The sequence below is a fragment of the Anguilla anguilla genome, chromosome 3 (assembly GCF_013347855.1).
Source record: "Anguilla anguilla isolate fAngAng1 chromosome 3, fAngAng1.pri, whole genome shotgun sequence".
Taxonomy (NCBI): domain Eukaryota; kingdom Metazoa; phylum Chordata; class Actinopteri; order Anguilliformes; family Anguillidae; genus Anguilla; species Anguilla anguilla.
The window spans coordinates 50,632,919-50,655,868 of NC_049203.1; the positions used below are offsets into that span (position 1 = coordinate 50,632,919).

At 38.6% G+C, this 22,950-nt stretch overlaps 1 protein-coding gene across 5 annotated transcripts in view; it reads left to right on the forward strand.

Annotated features, from left to right (window-relative positions):
* The first annotated feature begins 837 nt into the window (after nucleotides 1–837).
* The window catches only part of cplx2 (complexin 2), a 50,847-nt gene continuing 28,734 nt past the window's right edge, over nucleotides 838–22,950 (forward strand). For 4 of the 5 annotated variants that reach the window (XM_035409813.1, XM_035409815.1, XM_035409812.1 and 1 more), the window contains exon 1: nucleotides 21,402–21,564. The gene's annotated coding sequence lies outside the window, so the exon portion shown is untranslated. Of the gene's footprint in view, nucleotides 989–21,401; nucleotides 21,565–22,950 lie in introns of those variants that run through there. The other variant, XM_035409816.1, reaches the window with a different exon arrangement.

The window sequence follows — 22,950 nt, forward strand, 5'->3', positions numbered from 1 at the left end:
TTCTCCAAGGAATAAAACAAAATTAAAAATATTTCATGGGGTAAGGTCAGGCATAGCCAAAAATTGTGTGTTGAATTTATAGCCAGCTCATTTGTTTTTACTGTGGTTGTTTTCATAAACCCAGTGTACATAGCGATACAGTCAGTGATATTCATAGTCAGTATGACCTGTATGTGCAACTCTAACCCCTGGGCGACTTTGTTGTGATTTGTGAATGGTGACTTTGTCATCTTGAAAGATACCATTCTGTCTAAAATAAATTATCTAAAATGGAATGAAAATGATCACTGAGTACCATTAAGTAAAGACTGACTTTTACTGTGCCTTCTAAAGCTATGAGCACACCCAAACAAAAGAAAAAGGAAAGTGCATCTCACACCATTACTGAGTCACCAGGGTGCACTGATGAAACACTGTTGGGTATGTTTTATTTATGTGCTATTTTTTGTTCGCTGCTTGTATTAAGCAATGTTTTTATGCAATTCCCGAGGAGGAAAGAGACTCGATAAATGTAGACCCTTGTTCACTTTACAGAATGATTTATTTGGGTTCTGTGAATCGATGTGAAGGTGTTTTATGAATTTATTTTGTTTATTTTCTTTTTATATTTTTACCTATAAAGATGGGTAAACCTTATGGGTTGACTTTTATGCAGGCTTTGTTATTTGATGCACGGGAATCCTTCTGGGACTCATACAGTACAGTAAAAATAGATATGGGACAAACGCAGAAAATATATGCATATTTCCGTATCGTGTCTGAATTGTTTTATTTTATGCAGTCTTTTTAAAGAAAGTTTGAAGCGCTGAAGTGTGCAAAGCGAGGAGGGAGGGACCAACGAAGAAGTGTATATGTGTATATGCGAGGTAGAGAGAAAGAGAGAGAGTGAGAGAGAGAGAGAGAGCGATGCAATATACGATCACTGGATGAAAACTATAATTCACAAGATTAAGGGCGGTTACGGAAGCGCTGCTGCCTCGCTTTCTCGGTAAGGTTTGCAAAGCAATCATGCTTGTACGTCTTTTTTCTTGTCCCGGAACCGCTTGATGAATGAAAGGATGTCTATTGTCTAGCTGAGTCGCTTTGAGAAATATTGCTTTAAGGCCCGGCCCTTGTGGAAAACCTTAGCTATAGCTGTTCACAAAGCGTTGAAGATAAAGAAGGTTGGGCGCACAGGAAAAAAGCGTGAGCTGTCTGCTTCAGCACCAGGTCTTAGGGAAAGCGCAAATGTTTTTGAGTGGCGACGTGATCATGGTGCCTGTAAATTGGATTTCTGTGCATACATGTCTTCTCAGGTGAGAGGAGATGGCGTATGAACAGGGCCCGGTCCCCTCTGTAATGTCTCCCCGCTTTTACATGATCATGATATCCGCTTCTACGCCTTATTATTGATAGGATGTTTGGCTGCCCAGGCTATGCGGAGCTTCGGTTGATGTGTCATATATGGTGTGCTGCTATAAAACAGTATGCATGGGGTGTAATTTACGCTACAAAATTAAATCGCCGGGATTTATAAAATACTGGCCATTATTCAACTGGGTGGCCACGTCTGGGGGTTTTCTTCTTATTTCAGAATGCCTTTGAATTCCGTTTCAGCTGTACACGGTTTTCACAATCATTGCTGTAAACAGACTTCTTGAATCTTTCATTTGCTACGGAATCGATTTCAGTGTTCATTTCTTGTTCATAAGTGCATGCTGAAATCATTTACGCGATGTTTCATTTAAAATAATGTAACCAGGTTATGTTACTATGCGATATGTTGACTCAATGTATTATTATTATTATTATTATTATTATTATTATTATTATTATTATTGGTAGTAGTAGTAGTGAAGTGGTTACATTCAGTGTAATTGTTTGTGATTTAAATAATGTGGGAGCAGTTGTAGCCTACAGTTAAATGTGAATTCAGTGTGAATGTCCCAGGACGATTGTAGTGATGATGACTCATGCTTTCTATTTTATAGTAAAACATAATATTTTAAACTGAAATGTACAATGACTGTTGATATAGGCAAAGTAACAATACAGGATAAGGGTTTGATTATATTATATATTTGTTGGTTTTTACAAACTGGTAGTTGGGAATTTCTCTGAAACAGTTGCTTTGACATGCTCTTTTACATAATACAGACTGCATGCACACACAGCATACTACAGGTGAGCTAGTGTCAATCCATGGAAAGATGCACTGGTCACTACTTGTAGCTTGACATGCCTGGGGAGTGTTTAAAGTTATACAGAAGTGGACTGAGAAACCTTGGCCAATACCCACTTTACCTCAACAGGGTGAAGCCAGTTGTGTCCTGCTAGTGTGGAATCCCAAGCTCAGATAGTGATCATCAAACAGTTAGCCAGTTTCTTCAACATGACAGCTCAATTTTAATTTATTCATTGAAGGCTTTTTCCTACAAATAATATTTAATACTATATACAGGACATAATCAAAGCCTTTGTAATACTACCAGGACTGAAGAGGAAGCATACAGTACGACAGTAATTCCACCATTGTCAGAATAAAATACGTGTTCTCTTTTCATTTAATTCAAGTGCTGGTCACTCAGTTATGTAGTATCTTAACAAAAGCATGTTTACACGGCCTGCCGCTGAAAGTATTGATATCAAAAGAGGCCAAGTGTGTTTTTAATGGGCTATTTTATAGACAATAGGCCTATTAATTGTTTGTCAGTGGATGACCCCTAGCTTACATTAATTTTAAAATGTTGTGTTTGCAAGGTAGCTACAGTAGCCAAGTTAAAAAGTAGTTAACACTAGAAATGCCACAGTAGGCAATTTGACCATTGTCACTGTAAGAAATCAATAAATCTTCCATCATTGATATCCATATGGCTCCCCCTTTGTGACATTACCTAAACATATGTTTTGAATATTTTGGTATAATTTAAATATCAACACTGCATAAGGACATAAAGTTATAAATACTTACTTAAATAGCGATGAACAGTCAAATTGACCTAAATTTATCTTGCATGTATGATTGAGCATTTGGATCACTACGTGTGTCATTGTAACAAAAGGACTCCAATAGTACCCAGCTGCAGGCCTGCAGAACTAGCCCGTAGCTGGATGAAGCCTGCAACAGTAGTCCAAGGTTTCAGAGCCTGTGGCCCTACCTTGTAGCTAACTGAGTCATGAATAAGGTTGGGTATCACAGCCCGGTAGTACCATGGCACCGGTTTGCACCGGTGCTTCATTTCGGTGCCATCTTCACTAATGTTACACTCGCTCTGTTCACTATGCCAGTGACAGCAGGGCCTGTTAGCAAGCTAGCTAACATTAAGCTCAGTCAGTGTGGCAACAATGCCCATAAAAGCTGTAAAAGCAATAGTTTTAATTTCTTGGCAATTGCTAGCAAGCAAACTAGCTTCCACACCAAACAAAGATGGTGACCACTAAGTTTTTTTCTTAAAACATTCTATTGACTGAAATAGTATCACATGTCCACTTCCTTGTACTTCCATTTTGCCTGTGTATCCAAGTATCCTGCAATTGGCTACTTTCATCAGACTACTTTGATGAGTTGTTGTTATTGGCAGATGTAGCTGAATGTCCGATGGGAATAATTATTGATTGTGGGACTGGAGCATTTGTGATGATGAAATCGACAGGAAAAATAAGAATGGGAAAAATGCAAAATATCCCAAGTTTGGGGCTTCATTGTGTGGACCTGTATAGTTCTATCAGAATTCTGTGTGTTTACATGTGGTCTGAAGGTACAGAAGTTGGTTTTCTTAGGGGTTGATAGTCTGTGGTCATTGTGGTTAGTTCTGTAGGAAACCCTGAAAAGTGCCAAACTCTTGCTGCTGTATAGATATGGGGCATGCCCTGCCAAGATGTAACTTGGAGGACGGCATATCTGCCATCTCAATTGCTAAATTAAATTATTTTATATTATATATAAAAACTATTTGTCTTAAGGGACATTTCATGTAACCATGCATGAATCTGTCACATAATGCAAACCTTTTATGTGGGAACCTAAAATAAACAAATCTCTTTTTTTTCTTCCTAAATGAGCGGTCTGAGTCATAAAATATATTTCTGCAATGTTTCTTCAGTGCTGTCATGTGTGCCATAAAGTACAGAGCTTGCCATTTGATAATGATAAGCCTGTCTTGAATACACAGTGGTTTTCATGATGGCCAGTCTGAATCATGAGATGCACTAATGGCTGTGCATCACTATACCTCCACAGCACAATCAAGTACGTTCAAACTTGACTTGAGTCTCTCATTCTGTAATTGTTAATATACAAAAAAAGATTTTTTTAGTTTTTATCTTTATCTGTACTTGGAAGATAACAATGAAGCCTTCTCTTTCTTGTTTTTCCTAAGGATTTGGAGTGTACATTAACAAAGGCAAAATCCTATGCTGATACACAGAGGAAATGCACGTTCATCCTTCAAATTAATAGGATAACATTAAATTATTCCTTATTTGCATATAGCAATTCATGTTTAGTAATACTGGGGTCTCTACCAAACATAATAAAGAGTGTTATTAGTAGTGGAAGGAAGGAAGCAGGCGGATCTTTTGAATGCATTTTTTTCTTTCCTTTGTGTATGGAGATGGGCTGCATTTATATAATTTATATGCCTTTTCTCAGGTCTGTTATTTGTCCAGTATGCAATGCAATTGCAAGAATTTCTGACATATTTTTTAAACAAGGGATATTTCTCATGCTGTAAGTGTTCCATGTAGCCTTCACGTGCCTGTGTCTTGTGTTCCTTTGACACATTGGTGGCAGAAGGCATTTGCTTTCCTGTCAGACTAAAGTGCACTTAGCACATTTCCAACAGCTTGCATGCATGCAGATTGGACAATTACCCTTTCTGCTTTCTGCGTAAGGAGGATATACAATACTTTAATACTTTAAAGGCAGAATTATTCACGTGATATGGAAAACAAATAATGGAAGAATACAGGAATATACTTAGAATCAACATGCTAAAATGGAACTTAATGAACTGTAGCCAACATAAACTCTCGGTACGATCAGTCTAAAATATTGTATATTGGCCATTTTATATGAGCCCTAGGCTACAGATTTATTTTATAATTTTTTTGTATTTTTGGAATCTTACCATCATTTGACTTGTGATCAATATGGGGAAGGACACTCAGGAAAAGGTAAATAACACGTGGGAAGACTATCTCATGAGAGTAAAATTAATCTGGACAGTGTGGGTCATTTTATCAAGGGGGGTTTTGGGGCTGCCTTGGGTGCTAGGTGCTTGTTACCATGCTTTGAGGACTGAGACATCTTCCTCTAGCAGAGGTCTTGCTTCATAGACTCTGGGAGAAAGCAAATTATTCATTATTTCATTATTTCGTCATTTCTCCTCAATAATATGATCTGGTGTGGAGTAATCTATTTTGGTAGCCATGAGAGTTAGGCATTCAATCTTTTTACATGTAATCCCTTTCTACCATATACATTTCACTATCAAGGGTTAACCCAAACTTGATTAAAACAGTCAAAGATGTTCTTTATGTTGTCATAAATATATTAGGCAATGTAGGCATTAACGATGCATCCCTGAAACTCCCCTCCATTAACATCTATTACATCAGCATCCATTGCCATGACTGAAGATTGCACATATTTCTGCCTAGTAGGTCTTAACTTCAGTGGTTAATGTTGAAGTTTAGTTTTGCAAGAACTTCCATAAGTCTCCTTGGGCCCCTTGAAGGAATGTGAAAAAAAATATATATATATTTTTAAACTGCTAATTTTTCGTTGGAATCTCCACATGTGATTGCCACCAAATCCAGCTGTTGTTGTGTTGTTAAAGTAGCTGTTTGTAATTGGATAGGCCTTCTAATCTGGCAGAAAGGGGATGCAGATAATGCTCTTAGAATGGCAGGCCGACTGTAAGCACATTAACTGCAGGCTTATCTCCCCTCCCCAGATTGAGTTGCTGTTTAGTGGCTTGTGCCTGCACAGAAAGACGTAAATGTGCATCCAGGTACACATATATGTATGTACTACTCTCCCTCTTTCAGGCATATAAGCATGGTTAGATATATGAACATGTACAGCACAACCACACAAGCACAAGCTGAAAATGTGCGCACACTCCACCTTTCACAATAACAGTCACTCACACGTGTGTGTGAAACAGACAGACAGAAAATTGTGAGCACACACATAGGAGGAGTCATGCACTGTAGCCAAGGGGCGCTTTCTTGTGACAAAGGCTAATTAGCCCTCACAGGAGGGTGGCCTTCCCTGTGGCTACCCTTGGCAGGGGGTCAACAAGAGTGGACGCAGATCCTCTTACTTAATCTAGATTTCCACCCCACGCGGTGGCCAGTGGTCCCTGTGCAGGGGGAGTGACTGTAGCAGCACACATCAACTGGCAGGGGGTGTACAGGCAGAGACACTGTACCCCTGGGGGACCCACTGGAGCAACACTTCCACACCAATTTAGTACAATGCCTGCGGGCTAAGCACAGGTGGATTGACTAATTCATGAACTCCAATGCACATTAGCACTGGCTAAATGCAGAAAATTTCTTATTCTTTTTTTTCTTTTTTGCAGTTAAAAAGGAAAAACACATATGCAGTTGTTAGTGTAACAGCAGTTCTCAAAGTGATAGAAGCTCAGCTGGCCAGTTTTTTTTTCTTCTAAATTATCAAAACTTGAATGTCACAGCTCTCTCTTTCTCTCTCTCTCTCTCTCTGCTCCCTCTCCTAAATTGTAGAGTGAAAGCTTGGATGTCCGCCCATGCCAATGATGAGCCTTTTTTGTGTGATCTAAATTTAAAAGTATCCATCTCTTCCTCCTACTCATCTGTCAAGCCTTTGATTGTCCATTGTGCAGTATGCCAGTGAAAATCTTCTGTTGCTCTGCATTAAGCCAAAAAAGGTATGGTGCAAAGCAAAAGGGTGGCATCGTAAGTGAATTATTTAGCAATAATAGTGAAGGAAATTGAAGGAAGATTTGTTGTTAAATGTCATTGTTCAGGTTTCAACTATGCTCTCTGTTAGCTAGTTAAGTTGTAATAGTGTAAACACATTTTCTTGTGATATTACTTAATGCAGCGACTGTGACTACAGACTACAGTAACTTTTCAGGAAAGTTTGGGGCCTCTGGCTGACCCGCTGCTGAGTCAGCTTCGTCATTAACTTTTCTGGTCCATGCATAATTAAGTGTTCGTCCCCTTCCGTCTTGTGACCCTGCAATAAAGGCACTGCTTGATCAATTAAAGCACCAGCTTGGGGCAGGAACACCCCTTTTAGGAGGAAATGGGGAGCCCGATTTAACACGCTTGCTTAGGCATTAAAGCAGTAATCAGTGGTTTATATATCCATGTTTTATTGACCACTTAAATACCAGAAGCCAATCAAATGTTTGTGTGCCCAAAATAATACACCAATCACGTCAGAGTGATCACACGGGGTATTCTGTTGCTTCAGTGACTTTGTGAGCATAAAAACTAATCAAAAACGTAACAACTTCGCTCTGAGGTTAAAGGCATTGTCTAACCGACCAGACAACTCTCCTTAAGGACATTGCTGGACTTTGCTGCTTCCCAACTCTCACGTCACTTGAGACCTGCCTGAGTTGGCCAGCCACCGTAAACCACCAAGTTGGTTTATTTCCCATTGACAGCTGTTTTGAGGAACTAATATCTAAAGACTTTTCCTCAGTAGGCCCTTGCGGCTGGAAACCAATAAGATTTGTGCACATCCAAAGTTGTCTTGACTGGAACCCGTCGCGACCCCGACTTCAAAGAAGTTTCCCAAGTCTGTGTGCACCTGCCAGGATATTTTACTGCTGCTATTTTGTTGTTGTGTTTTGTTTGTGGTGTGTATGTTGGAATAGCTAGTTCCCTGACCTTATAGTTTTATGTTGTTAAAACTTCATTTTATGAGACTGATTAAAGGAGTAGTATAGAGTAGCGTGTCACGAACCCTTAGCATGAATTGACGTTTGTTATATGCTTAGCCATTGCAGAATTATCATTTCCTCTGAGTAAGAATAATATATTATTTCTCATATTATGCAAATTATTGTTTTCAGTTAGCTTATTCATATATTAATTATCTTAGCCAATAAATATCTCTTATTTACAAACCATTGTCAGGTCTATGTTATTTCGCCTGTAAGTTGGGCTCTACAGGCGAACAGGATTCTGATTGTTCTGGTTGTTGAATTCCATTGTTCTGAATAAACCTGACTGAACTTCACTACACCAGGGCCCCCCGGAAAACAATAAAGCGATGCCATGTTTCAACATTGAAAAGTAAAAGAAGAAATTATAAGCAGCTGGATGATGGCCAAAAACTTATTTTGCAATTGGGAAGCAGCCAGCAAAGATCAATTAGGAGTTTATCCCGGAGCTGGGATGAACACAGAGAGCTTTCCGATGACTGACACGGGCTGATCTGATAAGCGCTCCTCCGTGCCTCCTCTGTGGGGGGAACCTTGCTATAGAGTGGTTTTCTAGCAAGCCTGTGCGGGCATGCAGGAAGTTTGTCGATGGGGTCACTAGCAACAGAGAGCAGTCCCTCTTTCCCTGTGGCTGCTCTCTCACTTGAATGTGTTCCCAGGCCACTGGTCCTTAGAGTTATAAGAGGTTGTCTTGGAAACGATTGAAATGTAGTCAGCTGTGAGAAAACATTTCAGTATGCAGTAACATGGCAAAGACATGAAAGAACTGCCCACAAGCTTTTACTTCTTGGAAAGTCCCAAACTGTTTGGTTAATTATTCCAGTCAAAGGGAGGGCAGCTCTCCTGGTACAATCAGGACTTGTTTTACTCGGAGCTGGAGACTGGATATTTCTATTATATAAAATTGAATACAAACCAAAAGTTTAGGCTATGTTTATCTTCATCTTTTAACTCCTAACAGGACTCCCATGATTAATATAGTGGGCCACATATATCTCTTGTAGACTGTAACTGTCCTATTTTTCAAAGGTTTTGAGATTTAATCCAATGTTGCTTTTAGCTAGTGGTACAAGCTAAAATAGTAATGTACTGATTTGCTGGATGATGTTGCAAAACAGTTTACATGACTAGCTATTACTACCACTATTTGCAAGTCTGCTCATGAATAGAACCATATGATGCTTTAAATTGATCGAGCTATGGGTGTAACAGGTGAACTGTTTAAAGATGACATGCAAGAATCCAACAGTTCTCTCAGCAACTTCAGGCTTCAGTGGGACTTTTAATGAAATATTGATTTTTGTACTATTGTAAGATTAAAATCAAGTTCCATTGCAAGTTCAATGTAAAGAAACCTCTGAGATAAACAACTTGTAACCTTCTTATATAGCAGGCTTTTAAAACAATATCGCAGCTTTGCAGTTCACTTTACCATACCAGGTAATGTAATAATGATTAAAACTTACACACCCACCAGCCATAGTCTATTCAAGCTTTGGTCTGTGACTTTGAACCCCTTTTGTACTTGATTTAACATTTTATTTGTTATCCCTGCCACAGATTGGCTGGCTCCTGGCTGATGCCCATCACTTTGATCTGCTTGCTCTGCAGCAGGGCACAACACTATGTTTTGTAATCTAATTAGTTATAAGGCAGAATACACTTTATAAGTGACTTTCATTGCAAACAAGGTAAATTCCTTTACTAATCACTACCTGTTTGCCTTTTCATCTTCCCCTCTTCTCATCTCTATCCCCTCTCACTTTTGCATGTACCCATTCCATACTGAGACTACCTCCTTGTTCTGCATGTTTTCAATATGTTCTCTTATTCTTCTCAGATTAGTTGCTTTGTTTTTCTTTTCTTTACTGGTGCTTTTATGCTCCTTCTTGTTGATGGAATCCAAGCATCATAAATAATGATACATCTCTTTTGCACGAGTGAGATATTCTAGAGAAAATTATGAATAATACAGTGTTTTGTCCACTCAGTTTTAGAGATGAGGTACAAATGATTCATGTACATCATGAATACTAATGACAAAAAAATAACATTGTAACATTTTTTTGGAATTGATTGGAATTGCAAACTGTTCATGGCCCTGCAATTATGCAAAAACCATTTCAGGTGTATCAACTCTCCATACACTTCGCCATGAAATGCAGACTATTAAAATATCTCAGTGCCGATCTACTCATAAAGGAGTAATCATGACTCATTATGTGTTAATCTCCCAATTTATACTTATGTTATGTGGAAATGCATACCAGTGGGCAAATGGTTTTAGCTATTCTTATATTAAACTGTAGTTAGAGTGACCTTTTTCACCCTCTTTGTGTTAGACAGCGATCACATTACACCTCCGCAATGGTGATGTCAATTGTCACTAGCATAATGGTCTTCCTTGAGCTATGCTGGTTATGTACTATGCATATCCTGAAATGCTGTCCAGAGGGAGTTTTGTTATGTTGTTATGTTTCTTTTATATGTACTTCATGCACATCAGCTGTCTGTAGTACACACTTCTCCCTATGCTTTTTTGTGAGGGGATTGCCCCGCAATGTAAAATTTTGTGCTGAATGGATCTGCCATTGGTACATCTGTGCATGCACCAGCGTGCTGTGACCTATCAAACAGGGAGCACGATACATCGCCCCTACTAAACAGGTGAAAGCCCCCCCCCCCCTTTTTATCACATGTGGTTTTTGGGCACGTGGTATTTGGACATCTGTATTTGGACATAAGGGAACAGGGATGTTGATGAATATAAATTTAAATTACTTTTGCTTTCCTAGAAAATTGGAAATAATGATGGTAGAAAAAGAAAAATACAACTAGCGAGTAGCCAGCCAGCAATAGTCAGAAGAACAGCCATGAGCAACTTCCAGTGTATTTCACTGTAAATTTGTAAAATTGAATTAATAGACAAATGTCAGCATTGGCATCATGCGATGATATTGACCAACTATTTGATGCAGCGTAATTTTTCAAACCATTATTAGGGCACATCCCTAACACAGCCAGCTGGGGGATATTAAATCTGTAGCCCAAGGGCACTTATCTGGCCCCATTCAAAAATGACGCTGACATTTAATTTGCTTGTGTTTAAAACTACTCCTGATGGAAACTTTTTTTGTAATAAATAAATAAATAAATAAATAGTAGATGATTACAGGTTTTTAACCAAACAACACAAGTGAACACAAACCACTGCGGTATCTGTATATCCAGAAGGGGTCCAAAGTGGACATTTCATTTGCTTGTGTTTAGAACTGCACCTAATGGAATACTGTTGCCTACTTCTCTAGCTTGGATACCAAGACAAATAGACCTAAATAATAGATTATTTGATTAGTGAAACAGCTAGCTTCTGAATCACACACCATCCATTCACCTCCTTCTCACTATGCAAGTACTGTCCAATAGAATTTGCCACCCTTTTGATCTGCCAGTTAGGAATCATACCTCATGTGTCTTAATAACTAAATTCATTCTTAACTATCATTAAATATTAAATACTTCAAATGAGATTGTATTGCTTTGCGTATAATCACGTACAAAACCTGGTTGACGTTAGAAAATAAAATAAACAAATTTTCTATTAGCATACAGGTCATACAGAATAGCTAATAAAAGTCACCAGAATGGCATTTTTCCCTGGGCTAAGCAAATTAATTATGAAAATGCCAGTTTTGCAGCTCAATTTAAAAATACTGCTAGGAAATACTGCTTGGAAAGTTAAAAAAAATGTCACTTATTAAAAACTATTCCATGGTTGCAGTAGAAATGCCTTTTATGTAGAATACCACAGCATTATGTTTCCTTACATGTACATTTTATCCACTTAAAATTGTTTTGTTGTACACGGCTGGCCTAGCTTCAGCAAGGGTTGATTGTAATGTTTTGCCTTTGGAAAAAAATAAGCTTTTTTCATGAAGCAAAATACAAACTGATGAAAAAAGTGCCAAAAACAAGTTATGATTTATACTTCACATAGGGACAGGAGTTTCTGAAATCACCAGGTGATGTGATTTTCATAATCACAAAACTACTGTCATAGCAAATTTTAAATTTCATATTGGTTTTCCAACAAAGTTGGAGAGTAACACCTCCTGTGGAAGCTGGATTGCTTGAGTGGTACTGCCTCTGTCATTAGTGCAGTAATAAGGCTTTTATGAATCTGCATCTAGTCCTTTGCCTCTCCCAGTGAACCCTGGGTCCATTCTTGCATTTCCCATTAAGCGTGACACATCTCACTTTATTTGCGATGGGGACTGTAATGGCATGCAAGAAAGAGCACCCCCTCCCCCATCTCTCATTCTATGAGAGAAATAAATTATTAATTGTGCTGTATGGACACAAAGACACACAACAGACCTGTATTCTAAACATACCCCTTTCCTTTGGGGTTTTGTGTGTCTGCATACAGGTTTGAGTAAGGACTATTTCTATCTCAAAAATGCATTTCCAACATACATAAATGTCTGTCTATAAGTCATTTATTAAAACTGCCATTAAAAGTATTGTTATCAGAATGAGGCCAAGTTACAACAGACAATATCCTAGCTCACACAAACTAAACAAGCTGTATTCTAAATCAGTGCTACCCAAGGTTTCCTAAATTATTTAATGTAACTTGGCCTATGTTCTATTCATCTTACCATATGAAGAGAATGCACTGCACTCTTATCAGATTAGAGGCTTGGGGCTCCATGGTGGAACGAGATGGCATGCCAACATTTTATGCTTAGAAGCTGTGTCTCAACATAAATATCAATGCAGGAGCCAGCAATAACCAATGCCGTCAGATGCAAAACATGCAGCAATGTCTTTATGAGCTGAAAGAAAATTATTCAAAAATGATTTTCAAACTGGACGCACACCACTCTAATCATTCTAGTTCCCTAACTATAAGAGAGATATTGGAAATTTTTTACTTGAAAACATCTGAAAAATTAAAGGCCAATCTGCAGAATGGTGTAATATGGGTTTAACATTCTTCTTTTGAAGCAGGCTTTATATGACATGTTAATACCTTTCACAATTTTTAACACATTTTAGAACATTGAATATTCTTACTAATCCTTTTTTGAATATGACAGTCTCACATAAGAGAAGAAAATCATGGTGACTTACGCACCTTTTTCAAATACAGGCTTTTTTTACTCTGGTCCTAGCTCCTAATTAAGGTGTGTTGTGTGAAAAATGAGTTGCCCTATATGAAGAATGGCTTTATATGGAAGTGATGCCTTTTTAAATATTGTCAAGGAAGGGGAAGGATATAATTTTTTATTGTATAGATCAGAGTCCAGATTGTGTTGCGTCAAGCAAATGTAGCTGTACTGAAAAGCAGTGTTTGCTTCTGGTTTCTTGCATAATTCATCTCTGGCAATTAGGTAAGGGATAATCCACAATTAGCGTGGCCTAGCATCAAAAAATAATGACCAACATGGAGGCATAGAACCCTCTCCCCAACGCGAAACAGAGGATTACCCTGCTTAATACACGGTTCATTTCTGTACCTTACGGAAGAATTTGATAAATAATGTGACACTAAATATTGATTTAAAGTGATTTTGTAAGTCCAAATAAATTTAAATTAATACAAAACAAATTTTCCATTGTGTGTTCATGGATAATATAGGTCTGTGCAGGAGTATTGGCAAATGGGCTAGGAGACCAGTTAACAATGGAGTAATGTCTTTTTGACACCAGATGTCCCGAGTTAGCAAATTTGAAAATTAACGGAACTTTTTTTCTGTGGAATTATATAAAAAGCATTCTAAGTTAAAGCAATGTTACCCATAGCAGTGGTCATTATTCATAAATGTCAGACCGTAGAATGTCAGACCGTAGAATGTCTGACGTGACCAATCAGAATTGAGCATTTAACAAAGCTTAATAACTGTATCGCATCAGGGGGTTCTTCTTGGTCATTATTTTTTATAGCAGACCACCTTGTTGTGGAATATTCCTTACTTACTAAATGGCTTTGTTAAATGCTCAATTCTGATTGGCCACTTCAGGCACTTGGCGGTCAAATATTTCTGAATAACTGACCACTAATATGGGTAACAGACCGCTTTTTATCAATCGATTTCTTTCTTAAAATAATTAGCCATGTATTAAGCAGGATAATCCATACAGAGGTGGTCTGCTATCAAAACATAATGACCTTTCTGGATGTCACGACCGGGCAGTTTAGGTGGGTGTGTTCTAGGGGTAGTTTAGGTGGGGAGAGGGAGAATACGAAAAATAATGATTGATACATCTATGTGCGTGTGTTGCTGTGTGTGTCTCTCACACAGGCACAGGGATGTAACAGCGAAGGCAACAGGTTCTTCACCACCACGTCAATCATTATTTTTCGATAGCAGACATTGTGGATTATCCCTAACCTATTATAAACCTTCTTAAACTATTCGAGGGGAATCTTGTTTTTTTTATCTTAATAGAACCATTCGAACTTCTGTTTTGCAAAGAAATAATATGTGTGTGTGTGTGTGTGTGTGTGTGTGTGTGTGTGTGTGTTAGTTCGTATTAGAGGTATTACAGACATTATTTGCTGCAGTGAATGTTTAATTGTTCATTCCGTGAAAACAGTATTTCTGTGGTGGTTTGGAACAGAAAATCCATCAGGGAGAATTACAAAAAAGAATTAAACACCTTCTCTCTCACTCAGGCTTCAGTTGCTCTGCTTTTTTTCCATTTTCTGGGGGCCGTTTCTGCAGGTGTGGACTCCATTGGCCCAAAGGGTCTGTTTTTTCTTTGCCATGATGCACTCCAGCACTGTGTGATTGGTCTCAATACCTCTGGGCTGCTATGAGGAACATTAAGTCAGGGATCTATCTCCGGCCATTGATTTCTTCACCTTCAAGCCCTGTCTGGCTGAGCCATTAAGTTCTGGTTGAAAAGGGCAGCTTGCCACAGGGGTTATGGATGCAGAGAAGTGACCACACTTATCACCCTTAAGAGCCTGTCCTGGCAACATGAGGATCTCCCATCACTTTTCATACCGGCATTCGCAAAGCAGCATGGTCTCACGTGGAAGCGCCGGAAACAGAGACGCTCTGAAAAACATACCAGTATAATTGTTCTGTGCATTTCCTTTTTCTTGCTGTACTGTTCTCTGAGCAGGTTGCAAATGTACTGTAGAAATGGAAACATTTTCAGAGGCAATGAAATCATTAGGTACTTATAAAGAGACGTTACATTCAGGCTGCAATAAAAGAAATTGCAGCCACAAAGGGCGGCTGCCCAAGGAAGTGGTCAGGTTAACTAATAAAAAGCCATATTGATATTGCTTGCTGTGTTTGTTCTCTTTCTGGTTTACCAGCAAGAGGCGGAAGTGTGTGAAGGAGACACGTCAAACTGACAGTAATGCTTACTTGCCATATTTGTCACACATACCTGCTTTGAGCCTACTGGGAATCCGAAGGAAGCCTTTATGAGTCTGAGAAATATGAAAAAACATTCAACCAAATTCAGCTGTTTGGAACATCATTGAGAAGAATGAGAGCACCGGTGAGCTTAGTAATAGCATAGGGCCAGCTACGCCAAGGAAGACCTCTACAGTTGATGACCAAAGCTCTCTTAAACTTGCACTAAAAAGCAACATGCCTGACCAATCTGAAACACCTGTGAAGCCATTTGTCCCAGACATTATGGCACCCTGAAATGGGGAGGCAATATATAAAAAGTGCTGTTATTTCTACTTGGTGAAACCAAAATGTATTAAAAGATTTTAAAGCTGAAAATCTGCACTTCTTGCCTCCCCTTGAACATTATCACCCCACAGTCATTAGCGCTGCGTGTATGTCAAGCACCCATGTACCCCGATGTGGAAGACATCTGCTTAATATTACGCAATACAAATATCTTTCGCTGACCATGGGGTAAGGGCACAGCTATTGCTCACCTATTACGCAGCCTTCACGTCTTGCACACTCAAACAGACATGATGTCTCTCATACCCTCCTCCACACCTTGCTGCATGCCATAAACCCTAGGCGGTGCTGCAGAAGACATTTTATGTCATACCTCAGCGAGCTAACTAACAGTTTTGTCTGATTGAGTCTCTTTGTGTTTAGGACAGAGCAACACATAGTGGGATTCACATTTATTCTCAAGGACCCATACTATTGAAATTACAGTGATTAAAATGATAATGATGCTGTTACAGCTATTATACAGCCATCAAACAGATGACATATTTTATGGCTAATACAGTTGCTATTTTTGTGTCACTGCAAAGTGAGCATTTTAGCTGTTTTTTTAATACAATGTGTTCTTACTGAGATCCATTTTTAAAGTTTCTTTCATTTATTTCAACTGTGGAAGAAAAGTAAAAAGCAATAACCATTTTAGCTATCTATCTAGAGCACATGAAACCCACTCTCAGTCCTACAACTGGCATAAGAGGATTTTAAAGAAGCGCCTTATATAACCTCCCTTTTTGTGATAACCTACTGGAATGTTCCAAGGCATCCTATTGTCTCTGATGTGAACTATAAATTGTTCTTCTGGCAATAGCCCAATATATATCAGATTTTATGAAACAATATTTTATTCATTTTCATTACATCATGTAGAAATTACAGCAATTGTATATGTAGCCCTCTTATTTCAGGGCTTCATAATGTTTGGGACAAATTAATTCTATGATGACAAAGTATTGCAGCGACTGACAAAAATTTTGCCCATATATAATGATGCTTATTCAATCAATAACTCTGGAATAGCCTCTTCCAGATTTAATATTTGGGCGTTTAAGCTCAGCATAACCACAATAAGGTTACACTTTGTAAGCATTTTAAAGAATAAAATTGGTTCAAAGCTGTGCCAGCAACAAACTGTTGAAGTTCAAGGTCAGCGATGAGCACTAAAATGCACGAGGAATGCTTATCAGTTTGTGCTCCTTGTGCTTCTTAGTAGTAAGGCTTCTGAATGGAATTTGTATAGTTTCTTGGTGGGTATGTGCTCTTTAGATTTTTCAGCCACTCAGTTTCACACAGGTGGATTGACATAAGAGATCACAGCCATTAGCCCCTTGAAACTGACCCTGCATTTTGTTTCTCCATTGCTACATGAAAATATAAAGTAGCATCATTCTGTAGCATTGCTTAAACAATGCTGAATCATTTCCTGATGATATGTTTCATTTCTGCTTATATAAGTATTTTCATCAATTTTTTATAAGAAGCTGGCATTTAGTTGGCAAAATGGGGGGGGGGGGCATATACAGTATGTGCTCTCACTAGTGTCCCAGAAATCCCAAGCATCAAAAGAAGCACATTTGATCCAAGGGCTGATACTGTATGTATTCTGTGCTCAGCTCTAATGCTTTTTACAGCCACTGTCTCATACTACACACTACAATAACAGAAATGCCAGCTGGTATTATCCAGGTTTCCCTGGCTCATAGAACTGAATCTAAAGTGATCATCCCAAATACATGGAAAAACCTAAACAACAGATCTATGGTCAAAATTGTCCTGCTAATACAGATAATATTTTATCACCTGTCCCCATCCCTACCTCCCTGTAATCTCTAAATTGACTGTAAGCTTAGGGTTGTAACTAGGTAGCTGTTTCGTAGCTGACTTAAGACGAGTGCATTAACTAACTACTGCTTGTATTTTTGCATAGACTGCGTTGTTGCTGTTCTCATTAGTGTTAATCAGTTTAACCTACTGGGTCCAAGTTGAACTATGCAGTTGTTCCCTGCACTTGGAACGGTACTTCTCTCTAAGGTTTTCAACACACTTGTTCCTGGTTATGGTTATACACTTTGTTGTATTTCGCTCTGGATAAGAGCGTCTGCCAAATGCCTGTAATGTAATGTAATTTACTTATCTTGGTGAAATTATTTTATTATTTTATGAAGGAATTTTGTTTTGATAAATTACTGAGAAAATAATTTTCAAGTATTATGGTTTATGGTGTACATGAATTAAATGTGTTCTTTTTACTATCTGAAATTTGTATAACATAAAATTTTGAGTATGAGTGTGAAGTACAGTCTACCTTTTATGCATGTATTTTACAAACTTTAATTACATTCTAAAAGCACAGACGAAGTCGGTTCATCTATGTCTGTTTGAATAATGTCACCCATCTATAATTTATTTGGCCTCTGGGGATGGTCTTAAATAGACCCAGAACCTATTGCTTCTGTGTGCGTGAAGGGGGAGGGAGGTTAAAAGTGTCTATCCTTAAACTTTCAGTTTTGGTGGATTTGGCGACATCTGTGGTAACTAGTGGCTTCAAAAGTTTGTTTTCATACTCCAAATGCCGGAGTTCCTTTTGAAATAAAGCTATGATTAGGTACACATTGAGTGCCTATTTTTCTTTTAAGATAATCAAGCTGTAGCCTATTCTGGATAAAGAAGACTGCCTAGAGACAACCAACAATGTCGTCTGACATGGTACTATTGAATAACATATCAAATCTCAATTTAAAGATGCTTTTTGGATTTTAGGCGCTTGCTCTTTTGCATTCGTTATGCAACTTTCTGTGCATGTGTCATCATATTTGAATACCTCCCAACAGTGGGAAATAGCATAGAGGAGAAATATCAGAACACAAACACATTGCATTGATATCGCTACAAATATGCCAGCATGAAAAGGTATGAAACTACCTAAAATGGCTGTCTTTTGAAATTCTGAATTTGGACACACTTCAAATAAGAATCCATTGAAAAGATTCAATGGTTGAAGGATTTATTTCTTAATTTTCTTTCATGTTGAATAATTACTGCCTTCCAATATTAACATTGGATGTGAGAAACATATTACAAGAGTCCTGTAAAAAAAAAAAAACACATATCCTTTAAAATGATGCGGAGGTGTAATGGATTATTTATGTTTAGTGTTGTTGCATGCTTGTATAAACACCCGGCTTATACATGAATGAGAGGTCTATATCGGGCTGGAAACAAGGCCCAAGCCTGCCTAAGCATTAGCGTATTTACGGCCTGCCCCAAAATCAGCCCGACAAGCTTGAAGCAAATTTTAAGTCTGACAGAGCCTGGTAGCTGAAATAACAAGCTAACAACACCATAAAGAACAACAGAAAATATTGCAGTGTTTCCCACAGGAAAGCTGCTAGTAAGGTGGTTGTGATCATCGAATGGGGGAGCAACACTCCCTCAAGCAACAATTTATGGCAATTGTGCAAAGTAAAGCATCAAGCTTTTTTGTAGCGTACTTTTATGCTCAAGTAACAAATAAAAACAGCCACATTTGAGCTTTCATGCTTATTTTTCCAACATGTTTTTCCTTCTGTTTAATGTGCCCATAAGAAATTTGACAGTGATATACCGTGGTGTATATCATGCATACAGTATCATGGTACATATAATGGTGCATAACATGGTATATCATGGTACACTACAGTACATGCCATGGTATGATTGAATGTACCATCCAGGGCCATCTTATCCCAATGGGCTTCAAGGGCAGCTGCCCAGGGGCCCCATACTTTAGTCCAGAACCTCATGCTGAAGTTGATGGGTTCTGCTAAGAAATTGATTTTGAATCCGGATGCCATGTCTACCAAATATCCAGGGACAACAGCAGCAAGCAGGATACAAGGGTAACGCAGTTAGATTTGCTGGTGGTAACATCTGGGGGTATTGCGTGCATACATTCCTTTCCCCTCCTCTGACTGCCTGTGCTGTAACTCATGTTCTTTTATCATGCTGAATTTCATGTGTTTCTGCTGGTTTGTGGTATTGCCACAATAACAATGCTTCACTTCCACTTTTCTAGTGGTACAGTGGTAGGCCAGTAGGCCTTCTATCATTGTGGCTGATCATTGTTAACACCTCACAAAAGTGTTGCTATGCTACTATTTGTAAACTTACGGATTGGCAGCAGGCCCGTACAAAGGGGCCAAGACCAGTGTCTGAACAAAACCTGTTGCCTTCTGCTATGGGTGGAACCCTTATTGGATAAAACGCTATCATATGATTTAAACTTTGGTACATTGTTTTGTACTGGCGTAAAGTACAATTTGCAGGCTAACAGTAAGACTGATCAACCCAGATCCTACGTGAATAACCACATAGTGACACATGCTTAGCAATAAGGGGTCGATACGTACGAATGACATCAGTTGCAGGACCGGAAGCAGAAGGCAACAGGTCTTGTACAGGCAATAGATTTTGTACTGACACTGGGCTTCATTTTTGAAGCTCATTTTCTGGTGTTCTTGAGAGACGTTACTCTATAGCACTAGCACGGTTGGCTCCAGTATTCAGCCACCCATTTCAGTGTATGTCAATGATACCAATGCAGTCAAAAATGTGGCAGTAGGTGTTTTTATCTTTCTCTAATGTCTCCCAGTGTGCCAATTTCTTAAAATATTGTGTTTGGATGACACTTCAATATTGTGTGAACCTATCAGGGACCGTTCGCAAAACTGCCTAGTCACTGCGCATAACTCAGGGGGACAGTATCTCACACACTTAGTGGACAATTCGGACATGGTCTTGACCATATAAGGGTCTCTCCTTTTCGTACTACATGGCGGCACAAACACTGTGCTTTGGCAGCTTCAAAAAGGTTTTTTCAAGCCCAAAGAAAGTCAATGGGTGATGTCACAGACACTTTGTGTCTATTTTTTTGTGTATGGCCCATACCCTGGCTGACCCAATGTCGGACCAGTTCCTGGTACATACACAGTATATCTTTGGGTCTCATCAAATTGGATGCAGACCTAAAGTGAACCAGTGCATAGAATTGTTTTTAAAAAAATACATATTTAATCAAGTGCATATAGTTTTCTTTAAGAATATGTTTCTTTTTGTTCCTTAATATTTATCATTTACATATATTAGCTTAATGAGGTGAATTGTGCATGCAATGCTTGTGATATAATATCAAGGCATTGAATGTGATGTTTGCATATGCTTTTTCTGTAGATACAGTAAACAAAACCAATCCACCAAAAGGTGTCGGAACCCTATACATTTGTGAGATTGAAACTGTTGTACACAGTAAAATGCCCAGTGTTAATTAAACTCTTAACGGAGTACATGATGAGTCCAATAGGGACCACTGTATGTATTCTGTAAGAGTAATTAAACAAATAACACTGAACATTTTACTGTTTACAAATGCGCTTCTAAGTGGTGTAATTTAAGAAGTAAAAGTATTCGATAAGGCACACCATTATAAACTGTTCATCTCGGTGAATACAGAGAATACAGTTGGAATAAAAATCCTTCTTACACTGTCACAGCAGATGAAATAACGCATGTCCAGCAGAATAAAAGATGAAATTTGTTAGTAAAAATCGGCACAAAAAGTGGACGCGACACAACAGCTCTGCCCACGAGTGTAGGGCGCCACCAGAATCACCACGCATCTCTCTCTCTCTCTCTCTCTCTCTCTCTCTCACCTTCAAATTATAACCTTTCTTACCACTCACCCATTCACACACGAGAGAGAGAGAGAGAGAGAGAGAGAGAGAGAGAGAGAGAGAGAGAGAGAGAGATACGCTCGTGGCAGCAGTTAGTTGTGCCAAGAAGGGGTTGTAATCTGAAGCAAACTTGAGTGCTACGAATTCTACTATACGCTTTGGATACACGCTGAGAGGTATTGACGACTGGAAATAACATCTTGCAGAAAGGTCAGTACTTGGCGAAACCGTGTGGAAGCGCGAAGTTTCTAAACAGAAGGAATCGGCACACGAGAAATTTAAAATGTTCGTTCTTTTTAGAAGACCATTGTTTCAGAATGCCTTGCATCTCAGATAATGGCAAACGCTTTGCAGTTAATATTAAATGCATTTATAACGAGAAACTTTGATTAATTCTAAATTCTGTTTCTATGCAGGTTAACACCTGTGATAATGCTTTCCAGGTACACTTTATTAATGTCTGCGGCGCAAGAAACAGTTCTTTTTGGTTAAGGCCAACAGTAGGCTACAGAGCGTGATATTGTTTTCGAGTAGGCTGTTTCTGTGTATGTATCACAGATTCCCTTGACGAAAACCATAACCAATAAGGAATGTCTTTAACAGAGTGTGCCCTTTGTTCATCTCACATTTATACCATTTCCTGGATAAGGTGACGGCTTTGCTGCGTTAGTCCGTCGTTGATCGCTCTCTGAATAAGAACGCACCCCTGATGCAGCGGAAAGGAATGGGTGGTGTTAATAGAGAGGTGTTGTCTCCTTGAATACCGAACAGCCTATTTGCTTGCCTTATTCTTACTTTACTATTATTATTATTGTTTATGCGCACTGGCCAGAGTAAACTATTTTTTCTAAAAAATGTCATTATAGACATTATAGTAAGATCTTAGCATTGATTCAGAATGGTCTTATCTTCCGTATTGTCACCAGAGCTTATCGTTTAGGCTATAGTTTTGGTAGATCCTGACTAAAACCGACATCAAAGGATGCACGCTAAAGCGGTTCTGAGTGAGTAAATACGCCCAAAAGCATTGAAAGGGATTTTAAGAAAGTTTGGGGGAGAGGGCGTTATTTTTAAAAAAGCTTTAAGAACAATATTAAAATCAACTAGTGTTTTTTTCCAATCGAGTATCAACCAGGCTTAATATTGTCGTATGGAAAGTAGGCGATCATACATTGTGTAGGCTACTACCTTTCCCCACATATTCGTATGATATGTTTATTGCTGGTGGCAAATGCTTTGTCGCATATCCATGATTGATAAAATATATATATATAAACCAGCAGGCGTTTCCCGAGGAGATTTGCTCAGTCAGCAAGTACGGTAAATAACTTGCGGTTGCAATGTTTTTTATATTTAAAAAAACATTGCATCTGCAATGGTTTTCATTGGCTCATCATTAATGCGTTTGTCCTTGCCCTATCTGCCCTATACAAATAAATAAAATACAAGAGAATGTGTTAAGCTGAGCCTCGTAAATGTGTTTTGCACATTTCTGAAAGAGCTTTAAAGTGTATCAGTCATCCAGAGTTGAAAGAAACCGACATAATGGGAATGCTGCCTTAAATGCTGGCACGCGCTTCATTCACTTCTTGGGGG